Raw genomic sequence first — 25,735 nt, forward strand, 5'->3', positions numbered from 1 at the left:
CCTGGGAGAAACCCAAGTTATGCCCACTGTAAATACTTCAACCACATTCATACATTAGGTCTATAAATATTTGTAGAAATGAAGTGGCCAGAGTCGTTGGCGATGGAACAGCATGGAGTTTTACCAACGGGAATGGAAGCCTCTTGGGATCTGTTACGTAACAAATCAGTCCATAGTGAAGGTTAAGTATTTTACCTTACCCAACTGTAGTCACTACCTAATTAGGGGTTTTCTCTGTACGGAAGGGAGCTACCAAACAGGCTGGGGGTGTTGTAAACACTGAGTCTGACTCCACTATGGCTGACCTCCCCAACAGATGCTCGGCTCCACGTCGCCATCTAGAGGACGGATCCAGAACTGTTTGTTTGCTGGACGGGTTTTATAAACATTATCGCTCTTCACCAAATAGTTCTAGCTCTCCGCCTTTTGCGCACGTGTCCTCCTCTGAAATTAGGGTGGCCATGTGACTTGCTTTGATCAATGAAACGAGGGCGGAAGTGGCAGGTGTCACTTCCGGGCAGAAGAATTAGGACCAAGTGTAGATGCCACGTGCTGTTCCCTGCCTTGGTGCCTATGGAGGAGCTCAGCCCAGGGGCTGTGAGGAGCAGAGCCCCTACTGAATAAAGATCGTTGGATATATGAGCAAGAAAGAAATCTTCTTGTTTTGCCCTGAGATATTGGGTTTCTCTGTTAACCACGTGCTAATCCAGCCCATTCTGAGTAGTACAGCTGATCTTTATTGTTTGTTTTGAAGGGAATATCTGACTGGCACTATGCCCTGATTTGGGTAACCCATTTCCCACATTCTCAACCCAGGCTCAGGTTGATGGTAAACATCTTCTTGTCTAGGTTTGCTTTAGCATATAGGAACATTTTTTAAAATGAGGACAAAGCTCAGAAGAGCATCAAATGCTTTTCAAGCATTCTATAAACTTGAATATTAATATACCACCTTTATGGGTTTTTCATAGCCACCTAGCCTTTGTCAATTTACTTAATATTTTTCTTTAAATTGACTTAACTAAGTTTGTTTTGAAAGGAAGGTTATCACTGTATATAAGGAAACTGAGAATCACTCACCTAAAATAAATAGTCACATAAATTAAATATAATCAAAATAAAACAATGCTATTAAATTCAAGGTAGAAACCCCTGGGCTCTCCCTCTGAGACTTTTCTTTATTTGCTAAAAAAAAAAAAAAAAAAGAGATCAGAAAGTGTCTGGCAAGGTGTAATGTCATTTATCATTATAAATCCAAAGAAATGCTATATAAGACAGAACACCCTAAAAGTAATTAATACATTTCCAAACTTGAAAGAGACCGAGGGAAATCCTCAGGTGCTGGCAATGAAGAGTTATTCTAGAAAGCTGATGAAAGGTAGCCTGCAGGATTTTGGACTGGACATAGGCCTTTGGGCCCCACAGGAGAAGTGACCTCCAGGTGCTGGAAGAAAGGCCTAGACCTGAACTTCTAAATAAGGCCGTGGCCCTTAAAAAGCGGCCCTCTTAATGAAAGAGGGATGAGAACAAACTCTATCCTCTGGCCTTGGAAAGCACAGTCTGCCTGGAATCTCGGGTGGAAAACAAAAAGCAACCTATGAGAATTAGAGACACTGCTTGTATGCCAAGTATGTCTTGACTTGGCTTATATTACCTGAATGATGTAGGAACCGCAAGTCAAGAGATTAAAATTAAAATTCACCTAGGACCATTGAAGGCCTAGAGGCCTAGGGTTCCAAAAGAACCAAATACAAAACCACTTGATAGTGCTACTTTTACTATCTAGGATTCACTGGAAATCCACTTAGGAGAAAGAGAAAACCCTCTGAAAGGTGAACCCACACCAACACCCTCACCCACACCCACCAAACTACAAACTAAACTAAGGAAAAACACTATGGGGTATTGCCAGCAGATGCTGTAAACAGAAGAACTAGCAATAAATCTTTAAAAAAAAAAAACCAATATGAAAGAGATTATAATAATTAAAGAATAATTTTTAAACCTTCGTGGTGTTAAAGCACTGAGATTTGGGGTTGTCTGTCATAGCAGGCAGTGTCATTTACCCTGAGTAGCCATGCTGGTTAAAAAAGGGAACATCTAAAAATAATAGGGGCTTCCCTGGTGGTGCAGTGGTTGAGAATCTGCCTGCCAATGCAGGGGACACGGGCTCGAGCCCTGGTCTGGGAAGATCCCACATGCCGTGGAGCAACTGGGCCCGTGAGCCACAGCTACTGAGCCTGTGCATCTGGAGCTTGTGCTCCGCAACAAGAGAGGCCCCAACAGTGAGAGGCCTGCGCACCGCGATGAAGAGTGGCCCCCACTTGCCACAACTAGAGGAAGCCCTCGCACAGAAATGAAGACCCAACACAGCCAAAAATAAATAAATAAATAAATAATTTTAAAAAATAAAAAATAAAAAATAAAAATAAATAAAAATAAAAATAATAATGCAGAAGTGTTGACGATAAAGTGATATAAAAAGAAATATCAGAAAAACAATAGCCACAGGAAAGCAATTGTCACAATATTAGTAGCAAACAAAATAGACTTTAGGCAGAAAAGCATTAATAAGGCTTAAGAAAGTTATTACTTTACGATAAAAGGAGGAATTTCTCAGAAGATATATTGATCCAGAGCCAATATGCTTTTAACAACATAGGCCAAAAAATCGAATATAAATTATAAGGAGAAATTAACTTCATAGGGGGAAATTTGAATGTCTCAAGAATTTAGAAATCAATCTGAAAAAATGCATAAAGATACAGAAGATCTGAACAAAGTACTAACATAGCTTGGTCTAATGGACAATCCACACTCAAGAAAAATACACAATTTTTTCAAACTCATGAAAACTATATAGAATGTCTTGTAAAATACCAAAAGTCAACATTGCATGTACCTTATTTTCTGACTTCAGGGCCATATATAAGAAATCAATCATAAAAAGACTGTTTGGAAATTTAAAAACACATCTGTAAGTAACTGAACAATAAAGCCCTACGTGTCAAAACTTGTGAAAGCAGCTAAAGAAATTCCTAGAGGAAAATAAATAGCCTTGAACTCAGATATTAGAAAAGAAAATGAATGAATTAGCTAAGGGTTCAACTCAATCCAGGCAGTCGGAAGAAGAACTGTGCTCTTAGGTGATTCAGTGCTAGTTATACTGAATCTGGGCACCCCTCTAATCACAAATACCACCAAGTGGGGAAGAGTGACATAAATAGCATCTTCCAATTTGAGAATGGATCCCATGTATATTAGTAGATTTTGTGTTTCTGGTACTTCTGCTTCTTAATAAAGAAATTAGCACACAGTAGCACGGCGGTCCTGACACCAGAGTAAAAGACTGACCGAAAAAGGAAAACTCTGGGACCTGGTTATATGCACTCTCTTGAGTTTAGACCAGGTACAAAGGTAAGCCCACTCTACATTGTATATCCTTCCAGCATTTATGAACCTGGAGGGATTTAACTCTTGTAGGATTATCCTTGTCCGAGATCAGGTTCTTTTTAATAGCGAATGAGCAGTGAACCGAGACTTAGCACACACACAGCACTTCTGGATTCTAATGTTTCCTGGCAAGCATGCACACCCAGCAGCAGGCAACAGCCCTTTTAGGGAATAATCATTCTTATAAGACTGACCACTAAAAAATACAGCTCCATAGAAATAGGGTAGCAGGTTAAGGTTGTTAATTGTTCTTTAGAAAAATACCATATGGTTATGCTGATAAATTTTGGGAAATGATTACACAAAGAGAAAGTTCCTTTGTGACAGAGTTCATAAGTCACTTTCTCTAGGAGTGGAGATAAAATGAAAAAAAAAAAAAGAAGAAACGAAACCTTTCATGAGGTGCTTGCCTGCTTTTGTTGAGTACATAAATTAGCCCTTTAAAGACCAATGGTTGGAGAGTTGCCATTTCAGGATCCTTGTCTGATAAAGTAGGCTGCACAATTTAAGATAAGGGTACATGCCACCCTGTGTGCCCCAGGGCTCCTATCACATTACTCAACTGGGAGGCAAGGCAGAGACACTGGGGTTCACACTCAGCTTAATCAAGCTGATACCCAGGAAAGGATGGGAGCTTAGGTCCCACAACAGGAAGCTGGGTTTGAGCCCATGAAATGAGGCGCTTGTCAACAATTAGCTACCCCACTGGGCCTCACTCACCCTAGAAAAGATAAGTGTGGTGACTCCTATAAGTCAGCCAGCTGAGGCAGATAAGGAAGGGGGTGAGAATAAGGAAAGCAGATGACAAAAAACTAAAGGAACACAAGCACTGGGCACTCACCCAGTTACCACCTTCTCTAGGGATTTTGCAGAACCCCACAAACCACAGCCATCTGTTCTCACGTTCTCAGAGGAGAGAAACATTATACAGTCTCCTTATGCAGGGCTGAATTCTCAAAATCTGCAGGTAGCAAAAATCACTTGCTGGCCAAATGACCCTTGAATTATAGCATATGTGGTTTTGTATAAAATCCTTTGTAGTATACCTTATGAGCCCTAAAGTTTGAGGAATACAGCAGGAATAGAAGGAAAGCCTAAATATCATTTAAAACATTTGCTTTTCAGATAATAATTAATTAAATCCTTGGCTATGAACAGGGCTGCATGGAGAATTCTACCTCTTGCCTGCATGGTATATATTATTCTCTTTTTCACATGTTTTCTAAAACCTTAAGACAGATCAGTATTTGTTGTTGAGAAGATTCAATTAAATGGCATAATCTCACACTGGGAAGGGGCATGCACTTGTTTCTGAAGCAAATCTACAGTTCATAACTTGGATTACTCACAGGCATTTCAAATCCAACATGTACAAAACTGAATTCAGCATCTTCCTCTGCACAGATCTGCTACATCCTACATTCTCCGTGGTAGTTTTAAAAAAATGTCCACAAATTCTTTGACATTCCTTTCACAAGTTGGAGCCTAACCGCCCCCCCCCCTTTCCTTAAGTGTGGACTGAACTTGGTGACTTGCTTTTAAAGAACAGAGTAAGGTAGAAGTGACAGTGTGTGACTTGTCAGACTAGGTCCTAAAAAGCACGTGGCTTCCTCTTTGCTCTCTCTTGGATCACTCACTCTGGGAGAAGGCTGCTGCTGCCATATCCTAAGGACGCTCAGGCAGCCCTATGGAGAGATCCAGGTGGTGAGGAACCAAGGCTTCCTGTAAAAATCCAGGAAGGAACTGACGCCTCCTGCCAATAGCCATGTGGGTGGGTCACCTTGGAAGCAGATCCTCCAGCCCCCATCGAGCCTTCAGATGACTGATGTCTCGACAGCAACTTCATGAGACACCCTGAGTCAGAATCACCTAGCTAATCTGCTCTTAAATTCCCGACACAGAAACTGTGAGAGAAAAAATGTTGTTTTAAGCTGCTAAATTTCGAGATAATTTATTACGCAGCAATGGTCAGCTAATACCTTCCCCATGCCAGTGAATGTCCCTACCAATCACCTGTGAGCTCCCAAACCCCCAAATTGGCGATCATTCTTAATTTCCTTCTTTTTCTAACATTCCTTCCCAATCCAGTTGACCATCCTGACCGTCCAGTCTTACACATTTGCAACCTCCTCTCCTCTTTATTTTCTCTGCTAAGACCTTAGTTCAAATTCATGTTTTCCTTGCAGAAACCTGCTTCTGATTTTACTCCCCACCCCCTTCAAATTGCTAACTCAATATCTAACCATCTCAATCTAACCTTCTTGTTTCAGTCCTTTCATGTCCCCACTGTCTCAAGGGAAGGGTAATGGCTCACCAGGCTTCACGGTCTGGCCTCCCAGGCTGAACTCGAGCCTCCTCTCCCATCGCTCACTCCCCACTTGGTTCTTGCTTGTCTTCTAGAACTCAGCTTAGACATCTCAGCCACTGAGCTCATCCCCACCCCACACAGTTGGGTCAAGTCCAACAGTACCCTGAGCTCACATCAAATGGGTACTTTTCATGATTTACAACCGTCTATTCCTAACTTCTCTGGCCCCACCACCCTCCCCATTCCTCCCCACTCTCATCCCCCCTTCCACACAGGCACACAGAGGTCCCTGAAGGCAGGCACTCCCAATGCTTAGCCTGTGTGCTTAGCAGAGGGCCTAGCATGTGGTGGAGGTGAATAACTTAACTATTGAATAAACACCCTTATTTAGAGACGGAAGGATGCCCTGCTTTTCTAGCAGAGTGTTCCTCGTAAGGTCTCACCACATATTGGAACTTGACCACTCAAATTGTCTACCAACAAATTACCTCTGATAACAAGTTAAGCTTTCTTCAAAACATAATTTAGAAATGTGAGGTCACTCTTACAGAAGTCATATCACAAAGGAGTAATTGCTCTAAACATAATAAGGTGAAGTTCACCCAGTGTAGAGTTTACAGTGCCCTCTTCCACAGTGATAAAAGCGCCTCTCAGATGCTATTAGGAACAACCTGGTGGGGTGGTCCTCGGGGGTGGGGGGAGGGGGGATGGGCGTGCTAAATAAGGATGAGGTTCTTGTGAAATGAGGAGGAAGAGAAATGGACGACCGTTTGTCTTCAGAAATGAAGAGTCTTTAGGGCGAGAGTCAGCAGCTCCTGTAGGATGACCAAGTGACCAGAGTCTCAGCACAGACTCCTGCAACCCTGCCCACCCTCCACTTCAGCAGCTCAGCACCTCCTGGAATTTCTCTTTTGTGCAGATGAGTCTGTAGATGCCTCCCTGCCCTACCATCCTGCCCGAGGGGATATGCTCACAAGGATTCCTCTCCCCAGCAGTGCAATGCAATGGTTGCACTGCCTTCGTTTTACTTCCCCTCAGTCACTCAAGAGTGTGGACAGTCTGGCACCAGAAATACAAACAACAGGGGCCTACAGAGACACTCTTCCAACTGCTGCTCAAGCAGTTATATTTGTTGATCCCTAGGGCATGTCAGGGGAGTTAAGTCTTTGACTTCTCTAGAGCTGGGGTCGGCAAAGCATTTCTGTAAAGGGCCAGATACCAAATTTGTTACGTTTTGCAGGCCACACAGTCTCTATCATAACTACTCAACTTTGCTGTAGCACAAAAATAGCCATAAGATATGTAAATGAAGGGGCGTAGCTATGTTCCAGTAAAACTGGGTAGAAAAACAGGTGGCCAACTAACTAGATTTGACCTGGAGGCCATAGTTTGCTGACCCCTGTTCTAGATGAGAACAACTTGAATACAATTTCATTTCTCAAAAAGGAACACTCTTACACTGTTGGTGGGAATGTAAATTGATGCAGCCACTAGGGAGAACAGTACGGAAGTTCCTTAAACTTCCTTAAAGTTCCTTAAAATACTAAAAATAACATTTCTCCAAAGAGAAATACAGATGGCCAATAGGCACATGAAAAGATGCTCAACATCACTAGTTATTAGAGTAATGCAAATCAAAACTACAATGAGGTACCACCTCACACCAGTCAGAATGGCCATCATTAAAAAGTCTACAAATACCAAATGCTGGAGAAGGTATGGAGAAAAGGGAACCGTCCTACACTGTTGGTGGGAATGTAAGTTGGTGCAGCCACTGTAGAAAATGGTATGGAGGTTCCTCAGAAAACTAAAAATAGAATTACCATATGATCCAGCAATCCCACTCCTGGGCATGTATCCAGACAAAACTATAATTCAGAAAGATACATGCATCCCTATAGTTCATAGCAGCACTATTCACAATAGCCAAGACATGGAAACAACCTAAATGTCCATCGGCAAGGAATAGATAAAGAAGATGTGGTACATATATACTATGGAATACTACTCAGCCATAAAAAAGAACGACATATTGCCATTTGCAGCAACATAGATACAACTAGAGATTATCATACTAAGTAAGTCAGAAAGAGAAAGACAAATACCATGTGATATTTTTTATATGTGGAATCTAAATATGACACAAATGAACCTATGTATGAAACAGAAACAGAATCACAGATATAGAGAAAAGACTTGTGGTTGCCAAGGGGGAGGGGTTTGGGGGAGGGATGGAGTGGGAAGTTGGGGTTAGCAGTGCTTTTATATATAGAATGGATAAACAACAAGGACCTACATACTGTCTAGCACACAGAACTGTATTCAATATCCTATGATAAACCATAATGGAAAAGAATATATAAAAAAAGAATGTGTATATGAGTGTGTGTGTGTTTATATATGTATGTATGTATAACTGAATCACTTTGCTGTACAGTAGTAATTAACACAACATTGTAAATCAACTATACTTCAATTAAAAAAAAACAACTAAAAATAGAATTACCATATGATCCAGCAATCCCACTCCTGCGCATATATCCAGAAGAGACAAAAACTCTAATTCGAAAAGATACATGCAACCCAGTGTTCACAGCAGCACTATTTACAATAGCCAAGACATGGAAACAACTTAAATATCCAATGACAGATGAATGGATAAAGAAGATGTGGTATATATATATATATATATATATATATATATATATATATATATATATATACATACATACATACATACATACAATGGAATCTTAGCCATAAAAAAGAATGAAATAATGCCATTTGCAGCAACATGGATGGACCTAGAGATTAGCACACAGAGAAAAACAAATGTCATATGAGTGGAACCTAAAAAAATAATACAAATGAACTTATTTTCAAAACAGAAATAGACTCACAGACATAGAAAACAAACTTATGGTTACAAAAGAGGAAGTGGGGGAGGGATAAATAAGGAATTAGGGAGTAACAGATACACACTACTATGTGTAAAATAGATAAACAACAAGGTCCTACTGTATAGCTCAGGGAACTATATTCAATATCTTGTAATAACCTATAATGGGAAAGAATCTGAAAAGGAATACATATATATATTCAGATATGTATATATATGTCTATATATATATATGTATGTCTGTGTGTTTGTGTGTATATCTGAATCACTTTGCTATACACCTGAAACTAACACAACATTGTAAATCAACTATACTTCAATTAAAAAAAAAAAAAAAGACCTTGGGGGAAGTATCTAACCCAATCTTTGAGAGCTTCTTGCCATTTCTCTCTTTGGGAGATAAGAGTACTTTGCACCATTTTTCCCTCAGCTTTGAACCCTAGTTGTCTATTTCACTGAATAAACTAAAGGAAATACAGTCTAATTTAATATTCCACTAAAGGAATTTTTCCACTCAAATAATTTATTATTTTTTTGAAAAAGTATAAAGGATAATCTAAATGCTCAACAGGGGAGTGATTAAATATAACATGAAATTCATCACTGTATATCAATGCAAAAAATTTCTAAATGTATTGACATGCATGGGATGGCATCTAAGATATACTTAATAAATCAAATTACAAGGTGGTATGTTTAGAATGATGTAATTTGTATAAAGTTATGCACATCTATACATATGTTTAGGCACAGACAATATCTAGAAGGATAGAAATTATTAATTTCTATTAATAATTTAATTAATAGGGGCTATGTATAGGGAGCAGTTTAGGGAGAAAGGGATTTTTTACTTTTTATTTATTTACTCTTCCGTGTTTTTTCAATTTTTAAAATACCAGCATGGGCAACAGTTTAAGATAAAGAGGTAATTTAAATATAATAATATTCTCTACGAGTTTCTAGAAATCCTCACTTGGACAATTTCCAGCTGACATTAGAAAGAATTAAGTGCTTCGTTAGTAGTAATTTCAGTTGTTTATCAGCAGCAATAGTATGCTGTCACGTCCCACTGCCATATTATCAGGGCTTTTGATGTTTTCCAAATTAAAGTAGGGAGGAGCTGGCATAGAAAGCTGAAATATTAGCATCACTGAAGAAAGGGAGGAGTTTAGCCTTTGATAAGCGGGCCTTGGCAGAGGGGCGGCTACCCCCTCAGGCCACATGTCTGTCATATCCCTTCATCCTCACCAGTATCTTCTGAAGGTCTGATCTCTGCAAGCCAGTGGGGATATTAAAATAAATAAGCCACAGCCACTACCTGCTCGTCATGGCGATTACTGATTCATTTATCTTTTGCAGTAGGTTGTTTTAAATTTATCTAATTCTACACTTTTGCAGTCTGTATCTGCACTCTATCTTTTAATAGTTTCTCTTTTTCCAATCGTCCGTTCTTTTCACTTTGGTTCCTTTTACTGTCTCTTTATTTTCTTAGATTTGCTGCTTTCTGTTTTTCAGTTTTGAATTTTGTTTCCTAAAACAATATTTTTCTAGGTTCTGAAAATTTTACCATTTTATTTATGTTCTTTTTTCCTTAAAGAGAAAAAAACTCCTTGATTCTATGTAGTATCTCTCTGTCTTTATACTTTATACGTTTGAAATAACATTGTGTGTTTTGTTTTGTTTCTTAAATAAATTTATTGATTTTTTATTTTTGGCTTCTTTGGGTGTTTGTTGCTGCGCGCGGGCTTTCTCTAGTTGTGGTGAGCGGGCTTCTCATTGCGGTGGCTTCTGTTGTTGTGGAGCACAGGCTCTAGGTGCGTGGGCTTCAGTAGTTGCAGTGCATGGGCTCAGTAGTTGTGGCTTGTGGGCTCTAGAGCGCAGGCTCAGTAATTGTGGCACACAGGCTTAGTTGCTCTGCAGCATGTGGGATCTTCCCGGACCAGGGCTCGAACCCGTGTCCCCTGCATTGGCAGGAGGATTCTTAACCACTGCACCACCAGGGAAGTCCCAAGATTGTGTTTTTGATAGCATCCTTTTAAGGCATCATTTTCTGTTTTCTGTTTGCCAGATGAAGAAACTGGGGCAGAGAATAAAAACATTTTCATCTGGATGGGCCAACAGTTGGCTCCTAGAGGGTCAGCTGGTATCCTGTGCCCCACAGAATCCCTGGGGGGCTGAGAGCACTGCCTGGCAGCTGGCACCCAGTGAGCTTTTGTTGAATAAATACATGCTGGAAGCTCCAGAATTCTGTGCCTTCGGTAACATCACCCCATTTTTATTTTCTGTGTTTCCTTCCTGGTGGCCCAATTGTTCCTTGCTTTCCTCGAGCATAAAGTTCCTTTATATTTTCATTCCCACACAGTCCCTGGCTGTGGTTGAAAATGGAGTCACCTCTCGGACCCCGGGGACCCCAGGAAGCAGGCGGATTTCTGGAATCCACTCCCGCTATCAGCTCCCCATGAGCTCAGGCCTGTGACTGACAGGGACAGACACAGAAACGGACACATGAGGAGGACTTGTGCCTGAGGGTGCCAAACCGTCCTGCTGGCAAAAGACACACAGAAGGGGTGCTTCCGGTCATTTGTTTAAGCCAGTGCTTCCCAAAGCCTGTGCCCAGAGGAGAGGGTCTACAGACCCTGAAGGAGGGCTCTGTACCCAGTGAGCTTGGGAAACACCGAATAGTCTGCCCTCCTTTCGGGACTTTATAACGCATGTGAACTCATCATAGACTCTGAGATGTTCTACAGAAGGTAAAAATGTTTGATTTTGTTTACCTCGTTTTTGACCAAGGAATCTTTTTTTCTTCTTTTCCCTTCCTTCCCTCCTTCCTTCCTTTCTCTCGTAACATGTTAATACAGAACAAAATTTGGGAAGCACAGCTCTGAGATATAACCCGGTGAGATGTGTGGGCCTCTCTGAACATCTGCACATCTTGGTCTGCATCTACCAAGAGTCTAGCAGATGCAGCCTGAATTCCTGTATGCTTTCTCCTCTTCCAGAAAGAGTACAGGATAGCAACTAAAGTCTCAGACTCTGGAGTCAGATCACCTGCACTTGAATCCTACTCTGACCTTTTTAAATGTGTGACCTTAGGTAAGATGCAGAATTCCCCTCTGTGTCTCAGTTTCCTCATCTGTAAATGGGGAAACTATCAATACCTACTTCAGGGGCTGTTGCAAGGATTAAACGAGTTGATTTCAGTAAGGGTAGAGAGTACTGCCTGGCACATCTTAGCTGATGCTACAGGAGGGTTAGATATTGCTGCTGTTATTGTTTCAGTAATTCTGCTAAAAATTAGAATAGAAAAGTGGTTTTCAAAGGCAGTACCTCAGGTCACAAGAGCATTTTTTTGCAGAAATAGAAAACTCCATCCTAAAAATCATATGAAATTTCAAGGGGTCCCAAATAGTCAAAACAATCTTGAAAAAGAAGAACAAATTTGGATATATCACACTTCCTCACTTCAAAACTTATTACAAAGCTATAGTAATCAAAACAGAGTGGTACCACCATCAAGACAGAAACAAAGACCAATGGAATAGAATAGAGAACCCAGAAATAAACTTACACATATATGGTCAAATGACTGACAAGGATACCAAGACCATTCAATGGGGCAAGGAGAGTCTCTTCAACAAATGACACTGGGAAGGACTTCCCTGGTGGCACAGTGGTTAAGAATCCGCCTGCCAATGCAGGGGACACGGGTTCGAGCCCTGGTCTGGGAAGATCCCACATGCTGCAGAGCAACTAAGCCGGGGCACCACAGCTACTGAGCCTGTGCTCTAGAGCCCTTGAGCCATAACTACTGAGCTCGTGTGCCACAACTACTGAAGCCTGTGTGCCTAAAGCCCGTGCTCTGCAACAAGAGAAGCCACGGCAATGAGAAGCCCGCACACCGCAACGAAGAGTAGCCCCCGCTTGCGGCAACTAGCAAAAGCCCACGTGCAGCAACGAAGGCCCAACACAGCCATAAATAAATAAATAAATAAATAAATAAAATTAAAAAAAAAAACAAGAAACAAATGACACTGGGAAAACAGGATATCCACATGTAAAAGAATGAAGGTGGATCCTTACCTTACACCATATACAAAAATTAACTCGAAATGGATTAAAGACCTAAAAGTAAGACCTAAAATTATAAAACTCCTAGGAGAAAACATAGTGGGGAAAGCTTCATGACACTGGATTTGGCAATGATTTCTTGGATGTGACACCAAAAGCACAGCCAAGAGAAGCAATACTAGATAAACAGGACTACATCAAACTGGAGGCAGAGTTGGCTGCATACTCAACTCCAGGGCAGCTCCAGTGTCCCTAATCCCCATTCCTGACTCTTGTTCTTATTTCCTCCCTCTTGCCGGTGGTTAGGGTGTAACAGATCTAGGTTAGCTGATGTCCTGGCAATGGGAAAATTCTGAATCATACTTCAGGTTTCAGTGTTCTTTGGGGACTCTGGACTCCCTTAGATCCCCAATTCAAAGCTGAAAAGAAGTTCCTTCATACCTCTATCCCCAACCTTATTCTCCCGCAAGGAGTTTCTCCTTAGACTTTCAGACCACAGACAACTAAGAAGACAGACAACTAAGAAGAACCAACGCTCACAAATAGGGAGGCAAGGTGGGGTCAATAGGCTCAACCCCCCTCTGCCTCTTATTAACCATGGAACTGCGGTAAAGTTAGCTGACCTCCCTAAGACTTAGTTTCTTCATCTGCAAAATGAGTATTATACGAGGAATAGCGTGAGATTTCAAAGATAATGAGTAAAGTGTTTGGCAAAAGTTCTACTATTTAATATTACTCTTACTATTATTAGAAGATTTGGGGCTCAACTAGGCCTCCCATATTCACCGTGAATCTCCAAGGTGGTCATGGAACCCCTGAAGTGACCCTTAGACTCAACATTTTTTTTTTTCCTAGAAAGCCTGTTTATTGATTATTCTCTCCATGTATGTTTTAGTAAGTGGTGATACTCTCGATCAAGGAATCCATTATTAACCTAATTTTCTAATGGAGGAAGAGGTAAAAGATACTTATCACCTTCTACGGAATCTATCAACTTAAGACCAAAATTAACAGCAATAAATTCGGAAACAGTAAAATTTTTGGTTTGTATTTCATGGATGGTGCTGCTGTTTCAACCTTATAAAGTAAAGCTGTCTGCTTTCCAAATTCCAAAAATTAACATACTCCCCCCACCCCCCACACCTTACCATACTAACCAGTGCCCTTTGGTTTCTTTAGGACAAGGAAGGGCTAAAGGGTTAATTATGGATATACAATTTTGAGTTGGGACCTTTCACACATACAAATCACACTGAGTGGCCATTTACTTTACAGAGCAGTTTAAAGATTGCACATTAGCCAAATTAACTTGTTCCACCCACCCTACTGGAGGAGAAAAAGCCCAATACCCATAAAACTACTTCACTTGACGCGTGTGCCTGTAGACTCAACACTGAAGAATGACAAATGAAGTGTGGGGCTGGCCCACAGGAATTCCCAGCACATTCTCTGTTACGGGCTGGATTCCTGCCCCCGCCTCCCAAATTCATGTGTTGAAATCCTAACCTCCAGTACCTCAGAATGTGAGTGTACTTGGAGATAAGGTCTTTAAAGAGGTAATTAAGTTAAAATGAGGTCATTAGGGTGGGCCCTAATCTGATATGACAGGTGTCCTATTATATAGGAGGAGATTAGGACACAGGGACGCAGGGAAGGAAGACCAAGTGAAGACACAGGGTGAAGACAGCCATCTACGAGCCAAGGAAAGAGGCCTCAGAAGAAGCCAATCCTGCCGACACCTTGATCTCAGAATTTTATCCTCCAGAATTGTGAAAAAAAATGAATTTCTGTTATTTAAGCTACCCAGTCTGTGGTACTTTGTTATGACAGCTCAAGCAAATGAATAGAGTATCTGATCTCCTTCATCAGCACAGTTTCAAGGAGGAGAATCTCAGCTCTGGAAGGAGTATATCAGGCCTTCCGTTCTTCCTTCCTACTAGAAAGCCCTTCTACTGCTGCCTGACAAATCTAGAGGGAAGGAGAGAAGCCCAAGTCAGGTCCCTCGTGGCTGAAAGAAGACATCACCTTTATTTACACATGCCCCACTGTACAGTATAATCACATTCTATGAAGCTAATTTATGAGACTTAATTAATTTCGTACTCTCCTCAGGGATACAGTCCGTAACCATACAGCTATGCCAACTTCACAAGGAGAGCTGATTCTTTTAGCTATTCCTTTTACATTGGTATGCCTTCATTGTATAAATGTAGACAGCTATTTAGGGAAAAAATGTGCTTATGCTTTTAAATAATCGTTGTTCACAGAATTATGGCATTATATGGGATTCCAAGACTCTGGTATATGACTCACATTTTCTAGTTACCAGGTCCCTGCTGGTAAATAAACGTTAGTATTGGGAAATAAAATTAACAGCCTAAGACCAGCCACCTACGACCAAGCAAATTAGAAACAAGCCGGTCTATAAACTGTTAAGTGCATGAAAATTTTGGTTAGAAGCTTCTCCTCGGAAATTCAGTCTTAGTTATATCAAAGAACATGATTCAGTTATATCAAGAACATGACCTGTGATCGTCCCTGAATTTAGTCTGATCAACAAAGAAAACTTCCCCACAGCTAGCCCAGGAATGGGGCTTTACTCCATCCCAAGCTTTCTTTCTTTCAGTTATCAATACCTTTCCAGAGATCAATAATCTCTAGCTATCCTCTCATCTCCATTTTACCTGCCCTCCTAACCGATCTTGTGCACAGCTGCTCTCCTGAGATCACATTATGTTGGTTTTACTCCTGTTTTGTTTTAGAAAGAGCTATTTCTAAAATATCCAACTTCATCAACCCTTTCCTGGGTGTTTCTGGGAGTTGGACATAGAAAAACGTAATTGCTTAAGTGGCAACATTTTTATTCTTCTCTTGCTTCATGGGCAATGGTAGCTTTATGAATGGGGTTTCCATATTGGATTTGAACAACAGTAAATCCTGTTTTTGAGGGCACTATAGGAAGCCTATGTTCCTTTCTGAATTTTTGGATTGGAGGGACTTTGAAAGATCTCTGTCTCCAGGCAAAACTACCCCTAAACAATTCTGATTATCTCCCCTAGGGTTTCCAAACCAGTTTCCCATAAGCCTTGATAGATGTAGATTCTATGGTACTCACTGTTTGTTTCCCAGGTTATTATTCTTTCAGGTAGGAATTTAACAAACGGTTCAGTCCTAGAACTGTGTGGAAAGTGTTAGTCTGGGGGAGGGTATATTACAAAGAGAATGGTTCAGACACACAGTCTGCGTGTGTCTGAGAATTTAAAATCTAGGAGAATAAAGAGGAAAAGACATACAAGTTCACACAGAACGGTGGGGTAAAATCCATGAGTGATAATCATGGAGTTTCAGAGATAGGAGTAGTTCCTCCAAATGTGGGCAGAGTGGATAAACCTGGAAGTCTCCAGACAACAGGTAGCAGTTTTGGGGCTGGATCTTGTGGATAGGCTGGGGAAGGAGTGGGGATAGATGACGTCTGAGCTCCCCTGTTCCCCTTCTCCCTTCTTTGTCCCCAGCCCCCATGCCCACTATCAAGACTCATTCTGATTTCTACTCTATGAGTCAGAATCTTCTTGGCACTTGTCAGGGGCACCCTTCGGCCTGATCCCTGTCCTCAAACTGCCACTGCCTAGGAAGGAGGGGGATGACTGGAAGAAAAAGTCACCATCCTCTTTACCTCCCACTCCATTAGGTCCACCTCAGTAGATCTAGAGGCTTGCAGCCCTGCGCTCTTGCTAACAATGGAAGTGTCGTCATAGAAACCATGGCCCAGCGTTGGGACCGTGACCTGATGCTGACTAATCAGATGTGGGTTTAGCTTTCTGAAAGCGCTCCTGCCAAAGTTGAGTCTATCTTGTTCAGATGAGGGAGCTTCATGCTTTTGTCACCTTGCTTATATTAGCTTATATCGAGGGCAGCAAGGCTGCAGATTCTCAGTCATGAGGAATGAAACGATACCCTATCACAGGGTGTGCCAGTTCTTCACTAGGCACCTCCTCAGAAGATTCTTATCTCCCTCAGTTTTCAAGCACTATGCCTTTCTTCCACGTCTGCAGTTCTGTAGTCGCCTCTCTTCTTTCCATCCTAGGCAGGGCCAGTCCCTTCTATTTCAGGTGGACTACCACCTCTCATCTTGCCTCCCATCTCTCCCACACCATCGCCAGTCTATTGCCAATCCAAACCCCCAACTCATAAAACACCGGCTTCCCACTGCCAACACATTTCATACAAATTTCTTTGACCCTCAGGGCTTTCCACCATTTAGATCAATCCCCCAATGCTCTACCTTTCAGACAACATGAGCTCCTAGTTTCCCAAGTCTTGTTGACAGTTCTCTTCCCTCTCTTGGTGTATATTCCCTTCTGCTGAAATGTTCCTTCCCCCAACTACTGAATCCACCTCATCCATGAATCCTGTATTTACTCCTCTACAATAAAGGAGGAGCAAGGCTCTCCCAACTTGGAGGGCCCAGAGGCCCTCAGTTCCACCTCTTATGGAATTGACTTTACTCAGCCTTTTGCAAGCCATTTGTTTTGCCTTAGTATCACATGCAGTCTTTAGGGGTAGATAGCATCTTGTTCATAATAAATGCACAAGCTCTGAGAATAGAGTCCAGTTTCATTTCTCACAAATTTCTAAGGGTTGTAAAGGACTTAGGAAATGCTACCTTACCCTTAAAATAGAAGAGTAGTAGCGTTTTTTGTGTGTTTTTTTTAAGCTCTGAGAAATGTAAATGCATGGGCCAGGTTTTGCTAAGGGCTTCTCAAAGGCCTGGGGTGAAAGGAAATAGCATGAGATCAAGAGCTGGCCACCTGGGTTCTGATCGTGGCCCAGCCACTGACTGTGACCTTGAGTCAATCCCTCACTCTAACTAGAGCTCATCTGCTTGCTTATAAACTGAGGAAGTGAGTCAAAATGAATTCTACAATTTGTTTCACCTTATCTTACCTTAGCAATTGAAACTCAGGATGCAAGAATAATATGGAAAATCACACAACTATCAAAACCCCAGGCAAATGGCTTAACAGAGCCTTCAAATGATCATGGTGTTCAGACAAGGGTATCCATTTCTGCCTCTTCTCCTGCAACCCTTTTGCACACCTATCCACCACTACCCCAGGACTCCTGCCATTATTAATCCAGAAAAAAGCTGTACCCAAATGTTCTTTGTCAACTCTGATACAGACAGGATACCAGGGACAGAATCTGTCCTTCACTACTTTTCCCTATGCCCCTTCTCATCCCTTCCCCTCTCCCCCAACTATCCTACTGACTAGAATGGATAAGGAATTGAGAACCCATCCCAAATTCAAATACTACTCTAGCAGGAAGTTGATTCGAGTAAAGCCACTGTCTGCAAAATCTTGGCATATCAAAGCAAATCCAGGCTAGCATAGAAGAAAAAAATAAGCTTTTATTTGCTGTAGGTGAACTCAAGCTTTCCTGTCATAACCTATATTGAGTACCTGAACCTATGTGCAAACCCTGCACTGTCTTCTAGCTTGCTAGAAAGTATGAAGTCTAAAGATCAAAAAAGTATCGTGATCCTTTATTTAATAAGAGATAAATCCTTCCCTGAGTACAAAGACATTCAAGACTGAAAAACCAAATGGAAATTCACTGGAAAGTACCAAAGAGAGCCCTAACCATTGGGAAAAAGTTAATTTGACTTCTTGTTAATAGGAAGGAGAATCTGGCTCATTACCCTTAAGCACCTATGAAGCTTTAGATCTTATTTAGGATATAAAGGGTAACTTTGCATTACAAAGCGAAATCTCCTGGGGATGTTTAGGTGCTGCTGACTGTGCATGACAACAGCCACGTCTTGTTTATTTGTCTTTGAGTTGCAGAGCAAGGTCCAAGCCATTTTAAAGTACAGAGCTTTCACTAGCCTGCATAAGTATAATTTACTGATAGAGACACTTCCGGAAAGGCACTTTCTTTCTCCCAGATAATCTGTCTCTTTAAATTAACAGAAAGGTCATGGATCATTTTTTTTTTAATTACCAGGAAGTTTAATCTAATAATTCCAGTTTTTACATTCTGTGACTATTATCAATTATGATTTTAAGAAAACTTTCATCAAATGAACATTTTGAAGTGGACTCATTCAGTGGCAGCTTCTATTTTTCTCTCTAGGAGGGGGTCGGGGGACCATCTGGTGGGAAATGAGCCCAGAAGCTGTGCTCGAATAGCAGTTTACATAAGATCCACAGCACATCAACAGTTCCTATGAAAGAAGGGGGGCAGTTTATAGAGATTATGTCCCCCCTCCCCCTTAAGTCACCATGACAGGTGATTTGTCATGACACTGATCTCAGGCAGAATCACACTTTAAATCACTCCTTCTAGATGGGAGTCTTGTTTTTTTTGGTTTCCATAGAGGAATTCCATAACCTATGTATTTCCTGTTTGAAATTAACCAGGTGATAATTTTTTTCTAGTTTCTCACATAACTTAGTTTCTCAGTAAAATACTGATATTCTCTAAGTAGCGTATTCTGTCTTGATTTTGAAAAAGCAATAGAAAACAACATAAGTCCATTTTTGAGGATGACCTATTTCTGCAGCTTAGAACTTAGGTAAGGTTTAAATGTCACAAGATTCATCAGAAAAAAAGAGAAGTGTATGTTACTAGCTTCAATGACTATTAGCAATAACATAAAAAATAAAAATGCCACTGTACCAGGGCCACTCTGCTTGTCAAGTAATCCAAATAGACATTTCAATACCCATCAGACGAGAGTCCTAAACGGTTTCCCAACTGTCATTTCTTTTGCTTTTCTATCTCCATTTTCATCATAGACATAAAGGAATAAAAAATGTTTATAGCCGTGCAGAGTCTGTTTACCTAATTACCTGCTCACCGAGGGAGGGGCAGGAGATATGTACAGGACCACAAGCCCTTCCAGTAAGAGATGATACAGAGTGAAATGCAGCTGCCAGCTGTCACTTTCGAGGGGCTGGGCAGAGCTCTGCATTCCTGTCACCCCCTTCCCTCTCCCCCTCCAGCTTCCCAGCTGCAAAAGCCCAGTCTGTGAAAGCAACACTCTCCACTGCAATCCGACCTCCCACAGCCCATCCTCCTAAAGCCGCACCAGGACCAACCTACCTTCTGAGGACAGAGGAGGCCGGAGAGTGAGAAGGATGCTGGGTTACCGCTCCTCAGCATCTCCTGTCTGGAGCAGTTAACTGGAAATACGGAGTCGCCTCCATTTTCTGGTCACGTGATCACGGGCACATCTAAATAAGGACGATCACCTGCCTCTCCGATCTCCCAGTGAGCCCATCACCCCTGCTGCTCTGCTCCGGCTGGGGGATGGAGCTGGGGCTGTGAAGAGTTTCTTTTGGAAATATAAAATGCTCTTTCACGCAGGTTGTGGAGTCAGAAATGCCCCTTGATTTTTGTGTCTGCTCAGAAAAACTGCCGTCCCTCCTGTTCCTGAGTAAGACTGGATGCGAATGGGCTCAAAGCACCGATTGGAAGGAATTTAGTTCCCCTGAAACCTCTTTTTTTAAAAAAATCCTGCAGCTTCACGGCATACCCAGTGAGATGGTAATTATTTTCATTTCATAGACAGTGGTTCAGACCATAATAAAAATGGACTATGGAAGCATAGCAAGATACATAAAGAAGTCCAGTTGGAGATTCTAGAGAAAGTTAGGATGTTTGCCCAAGATCCACACAGCTTTGACTATTGAGAAATAAAGCCATGTGACCAGTAAGCATTTAGACTCTGGAGTCAGAAGGCCTGAGTCTGAATCTAACTTCCACTAGTTATTAGCGAGTTTGGAGCAGTTACTAAACTGCCTGGCGCCTCAGACTGCTGACTCACAAATGGACAACACTAACAATGTTACTTGAAAGCAAGATAAGTTAGGTAGAGATTTTAGAGAGACTGGGTTAAAATAACTCACAGTAAAGGTTAGCTACTACTATTAATTCTAAAAATGCCAACGGAAATATTTGATGGAGTTAAGTCACATGAAATGTGAATGAAAAGCTTACAGACTAGAAGAGTATCCATTGATTAATTTGATCTTCAGAGGAAAAGAAGATGTCAGACAAATCAAACAAAAGACTTCTGATCAAGATCAGGCAAAATGTCAATGTGAAAAGTAACTATAGGCGCCATCCTCAGAACTAGGTTGTTAGAAATCCCATATTATACGATCTTTTTCCCTTTTTGGCAGGGTAATGGGTAGGTGGGTTGGGGAGGGCGCTATGGTAGAACAGGGGGAGATGGCAGTTTTCGGTAACCTCCGATTGAGCTAACTCCAAGAAAACAGGAAAGTGAATTACTCAGCAGAGGACCTGGCCGTGGTAAATACTTAAGAATTATGTTAGCTCCTGTTCTTAAAATGAAGGGCACTCCTTGTCTTCTCCATGGCTGTTGGGGCTGGTGAGGGGGCAGTGGGGAAAGGAGAAGAGGAAAAAGTGAATTTTTCTCACTCTACTTAAACTAAAAGCCTACAAAATTCTTCCAAATTATAAGCAGTTATGAAAATAATTTCTCATGTGCCTTCTATCGTTCAGCAATGGGGAATTGGGGATGGGGCCATTAGGGAGTCATGACTTTTTCAGGGTTCAGCAAAAACCTAGTACAGTTCCCAAAGCCAAGATGAACCAGAAATCAGCAGGGGAAAATAGATGGCTTCAGAGCTGGTTGTACCCTGGGTGTCCAGGGTGAAGGCTAAAAATGGGGTCTCTTCTTTGTGAAGTGTGGCTCATTAGGAGTTTCCCTCCTCAGCTGGAAAAAAGTAGCAGTTGGAGCTACAGAAAAAGGACTTACGTGCTATAGAACAGACACTGTAATTGAACCTACCCTTAATATCTGTTTTAAAAGTCAATAGTTGAGAGAGAAAGTGATTAAGTTATTGTCATCAGGCCAATCATAGAATACCTTCAAAACATTTAAGTAGCACTTCATTAAATGGGGAAATATGGGACATCTGTTATCACCAATGATATTTCCTCTTGTCTTACAGGATGTTCTCTCAGACATATTTTGTCAAGGCAAAATAGCCCAGCTCAGTGTCAGCTGGGCACCTGAGGAAATATACTATCTTATTCATCCCACTGAAGCAGTTACAATTATTAAAAAAAAAAAAAAAAAGAATTCCTACTTAAATGCAATAAGTAGCATCCTGATTATTACATGGACGTAAAGGACATGGTAGATGTCAATTCAGGGGATTTTTAGTTATTCTGTGAGAGCCTAATACTTTCAAATGATCATTTAATGAATTGAAGTTTTAAAAAGCAAAAATAAAAGAAGTCTTTGAAGATTATGTATGGTCAAGTACTACTTGAGTTGATGTAACAGATGATTAAGTAAACAGAATAATTTTTCCTCTCTGGACATTCAAACCGGTATAGGCAAAGGATAACAAAGGCAAAACAAAAAAACAAAAAAAGAACCAAAACAACTTAACAGGCACACCTGTTTTTCTCCATGAGGCTGAGTGAAGTGGGTAACAGCACTCTAAGCAAACTGAAAGGCTATAAGAATCTTGGAAGCACTATAATGAAGAAGAAATGTAGAAGAACACTAAAATAGATAACTGTGGTCTCAAATTTCAAAACAAGGGGAAAGATGGATTTTGCAACATTAGAAAAGATGCATATTCCTGTTATGAACTGAATGTTTGTGCCCTCCCCTCAATTCACCAGTTGAGCCTCTCCCTGTGTGATGGTTTTAGGAGGTGGGGCCTCTGGGAAGTAATTAGGATTAGGTGAGGTGAGGAGGGTGAGGCACTCATGAGTGGAATTAGTGCCCTTATAAAAAATCCCACAGAGCTCTCTCACTCTTTCTACTATTCGAGGATACAGTGAGAAGTTGGAAGTCTGAAACCTGGAAGAGGGCTCTAACCAGAACCCAACCATGCTGGCACCCTGATTTTGAATTTCCAACCTCCAGGACTTCGAGAAATAAATCTAGCACATCTCCCTCAGAAAAGGAAGCAGTAAACACCAGTAATTATCATTTTTATTAAAAGCCAATTATGTTGGGGCTTCCCTGGTGGCGCAGTGGTTGAGAGTCTGCCTGCCAATGCAGGGGACACGGGTTTGAGCCCTGGTCTGGGAGGATCCCACGTGCCGCGGAGCAACTAGGCCCGTGAGCCACAACTGCTGAGCCTGCGTGTCTGGAGCCTGTGCCCCGCAACTAGAGAGGCCACGATAGTGAGAGGCCCGTGCACCGCGATGAAGAGTGGCCCCCGCTCGCCGCAACTAGAGAAGGCCCTCGCACAGAAATGAAGACCCAACACAGCCAAAAATAAATAAATAAATAAATAAATAAAAGCCAATTATGTTGGACGAACTTGACTTTCTTTTCCATTCCTTCAATCAAGTGTATTTATGAGGTGCCTCAACATGTGGCAAGGGTTGCTCTAAGCACTAGGGGTACAGCAGTAAACAAGACACACCAAATGTCTGCTTTCCTGGAGGGTCCGTTCTCATGTGTGGAGACAGACACGACAAAATCAATTAAACAGATAAACAGAAAATCTTTTCAGACAGGAAAAAAAAAAAGTGGTAGGAAGAAAATGAAGCAGGGCTGTGGGATGGAGCACAGTTCTCAGCCTTGGCACTGTTGGCCCTTGGGGCTGGATAATCCTGTGTCCTGCAGGGCGCTCTTGTGATTGTTGGATGTGTAGCAGCATTTGCGACCTCTACCCATAGGTGACAGTAGCGTCACCCGAGTTGTGGCAATCAAAAATGTCTCCAGGTATTGCTAGACGTCCCCTAGATGGGAGGGGCAAAATTGCCCTCAGTTGAAAACTAGAATAACTTGGTGGTACAGTTATTGCTACTGTAGATGGAGCAATTATAGGAGGTCTCTCTGGGGAACCCCAAACCATGAGAATAAGCCAGCCATGTCAGGAGAGTTCTAGACAGAGAGTTACAGCTGGCACTAAATCACTAAATTGGAAGAGTCTGGTGGGCAAGATGGAGGGCTGGTAGAGAGAGTGGTCTTAGTGATCACAGACGTAAGCAGCAACTGGGGGACACAGGGCCTTACAGACTATAGTTAAGAATCAGAATTTTATTCCAAAATAAATGAGAAGACATTGGAGGGTTTTAAAAAGATAGGTAGCGAAAGAATTATATTCTCATTTGAAAGACTCACTCAAGCCAGTGAATGGAGAACGGACTGTAGGACCAGGTTGGCAGGATGGAGACAGGAGTCTGGTTGAAGGATCCACGTGGGCTGCCCAGGGCAGGGCTGCCACACAAGGTTGGGTGGATTATGTGTGTACTGGGTTGATGGTTTATAGATAGGAAACTGGGGCTCAGGTAAGTAGTTATACTCAGCTAGTTCATTATAATAAAGTTGAGAAGGAGGCCACCTCCAATATGGTTAGATGAAAGATCCAGGTCTGACAAACAATTCCAGTCTCCAATTTCCCTCTTGAACTGGAATTGGAAGTTAGCAGTAGGGAAGTGTATCATGGCACTCCATGAACTTGTAGTTCAGTTATGGACATGTTGGCAGAAGTAAATGGTGATTGGTGCTCAGTGGCAAAAGCAGGGACCTCTGAGATAAATAGAAACATACGAACAAGAAGAAAGCCAGTATAGCAATATTAATATCAGGGAGAAAAAAGAGATGAAAGCAAAATTTAATAAAGTAGAAAACAAGCAAACAAAAACAAAAGGAAAAAATTAACAAAACCAAATCTAGTTATTAGAAAAGACTAATAATATGAACCCATCTCTAGAAAGATTGAACAAGGAAAAAAGAAGATACAAATAGATAATACTAGGAATAAAAGAATTATATAACTAACTACAGATATAGTAGAGATTGAAAACTAGTAAGAATATGAACAATTTTATTACAAAACCTTTGAAAACTTTGATGAACAATTTTCTAGAAAAATATTAAATAGCAAAGTTGATGCAGAAAGAATTAGGAAATCTGAACAGACCAGTAATCATTAAGAAATCACATTACTAGTAAAATATCTATCCCCCAAATAAGGAATAGGCACAGACAATTCTATAAATATTACCTAATTCTCACGTATTAGAGAAAGCCCCTGGCTTATACAAGTTATTCTGAAGAACAGAAGAAAAGGAAGTCTCCCTAGTTTGTTTTATGGTGTCAGTACAACTTTGATTCCTAAACCAGACAAGAGCTGTATGAGGAAGGAAAATCATAGGCCAGTGTCAATTAGGAAAATCTAAATTATTTCCCATGGTAGAGGGAAACTAAATACTGCACTGAAGTTTCTAAAATTCACCCATCTAAATGACTTCACTATCCCCCTTTCAATTTATATTTGACTTTAAGTTACAACTTAAGTATAAATGCTGTTTAAGGTAGTCTGGGATATAAAGATGTATAAGCCTCAAGTGGCTTACGTCCAGATAGGTTAAGAGAGTCTCTAGTAAATATAACATGAGCCAGAATGTGAGGATGGCCACAAAAAGGTTCAAAGTACAATGAGATTCAGGAGATGGAGGGATTCCTTCTGTTTGATAAGACTGGAGAATGTTTTAGGAAGGAAGAGACATTTGGTCTGGGTCTTAAATGAAGAGTGGAATTTCAATATGCAGGAAACAAGATGGAGGAGCAAGGAATTAAAAGAGGTGCCAAGATAAGAGCAAAGAGGCAAGAAAAAATAAGTCTCTTCAGGGGAAACATGAACACTTCTATGAAGAGGATATATGTGCTTATTTATACTTCCACTTTAAGACAAAGCTGGTAGATATATAAAAACCCACCACCACCATATGACTTAAAAATAGCTGGGAAAAAAAAAAAAAGAGTGACAGGATCACAACACGAAATTAAGACTTAGAGTAATACAATAAAATACATATTCCGGAATTCTATACATTTGATACTAGTAAGTGATAAACTTGGCTGTGAAACATAAACTTCCAAGGGGTCAACTCAAAGGGATAAACATGATCAATTACATAAATGTTATTAAATAAAGTCACATTATTTAACTAATAGTCAAGATGGAGATTGGATTGGATTTGCTCATGAGAGCACA

The 25,735-nt window shown here is 41.1% G+C and overlaps 1 protein-coding gene across 5 annotated transcripts in view; it reads right to left on the reverse strand.

Moving 5' to 3' along the window:
* PRUNE2 (prune homolog 2 with BCH domain) overlaps positions 1–25,735 on the reverse strand; it is a 274,857-nt gene that overhangs the window by 51,234 nt on the left and 197,888 nt on the right. The gene's annotated exons all lie outside the window — the stretch shown is intronic.

Source organism: Balaenoptera acutorostrata, chromosome 6 (assembly GCF_949987535.1).
Source record: "Balaenoptera acutorostrata chromosome 6, mBalAcu1.1, whole genome shotgun sequence".
Taxonomy (NCBI): Eukaryota; Metazoa; Chordata; class Mammalia; order Artiodactyla; family Balaenopteridae; genus Balaenoptera; species Balaenoptera acutorostrata.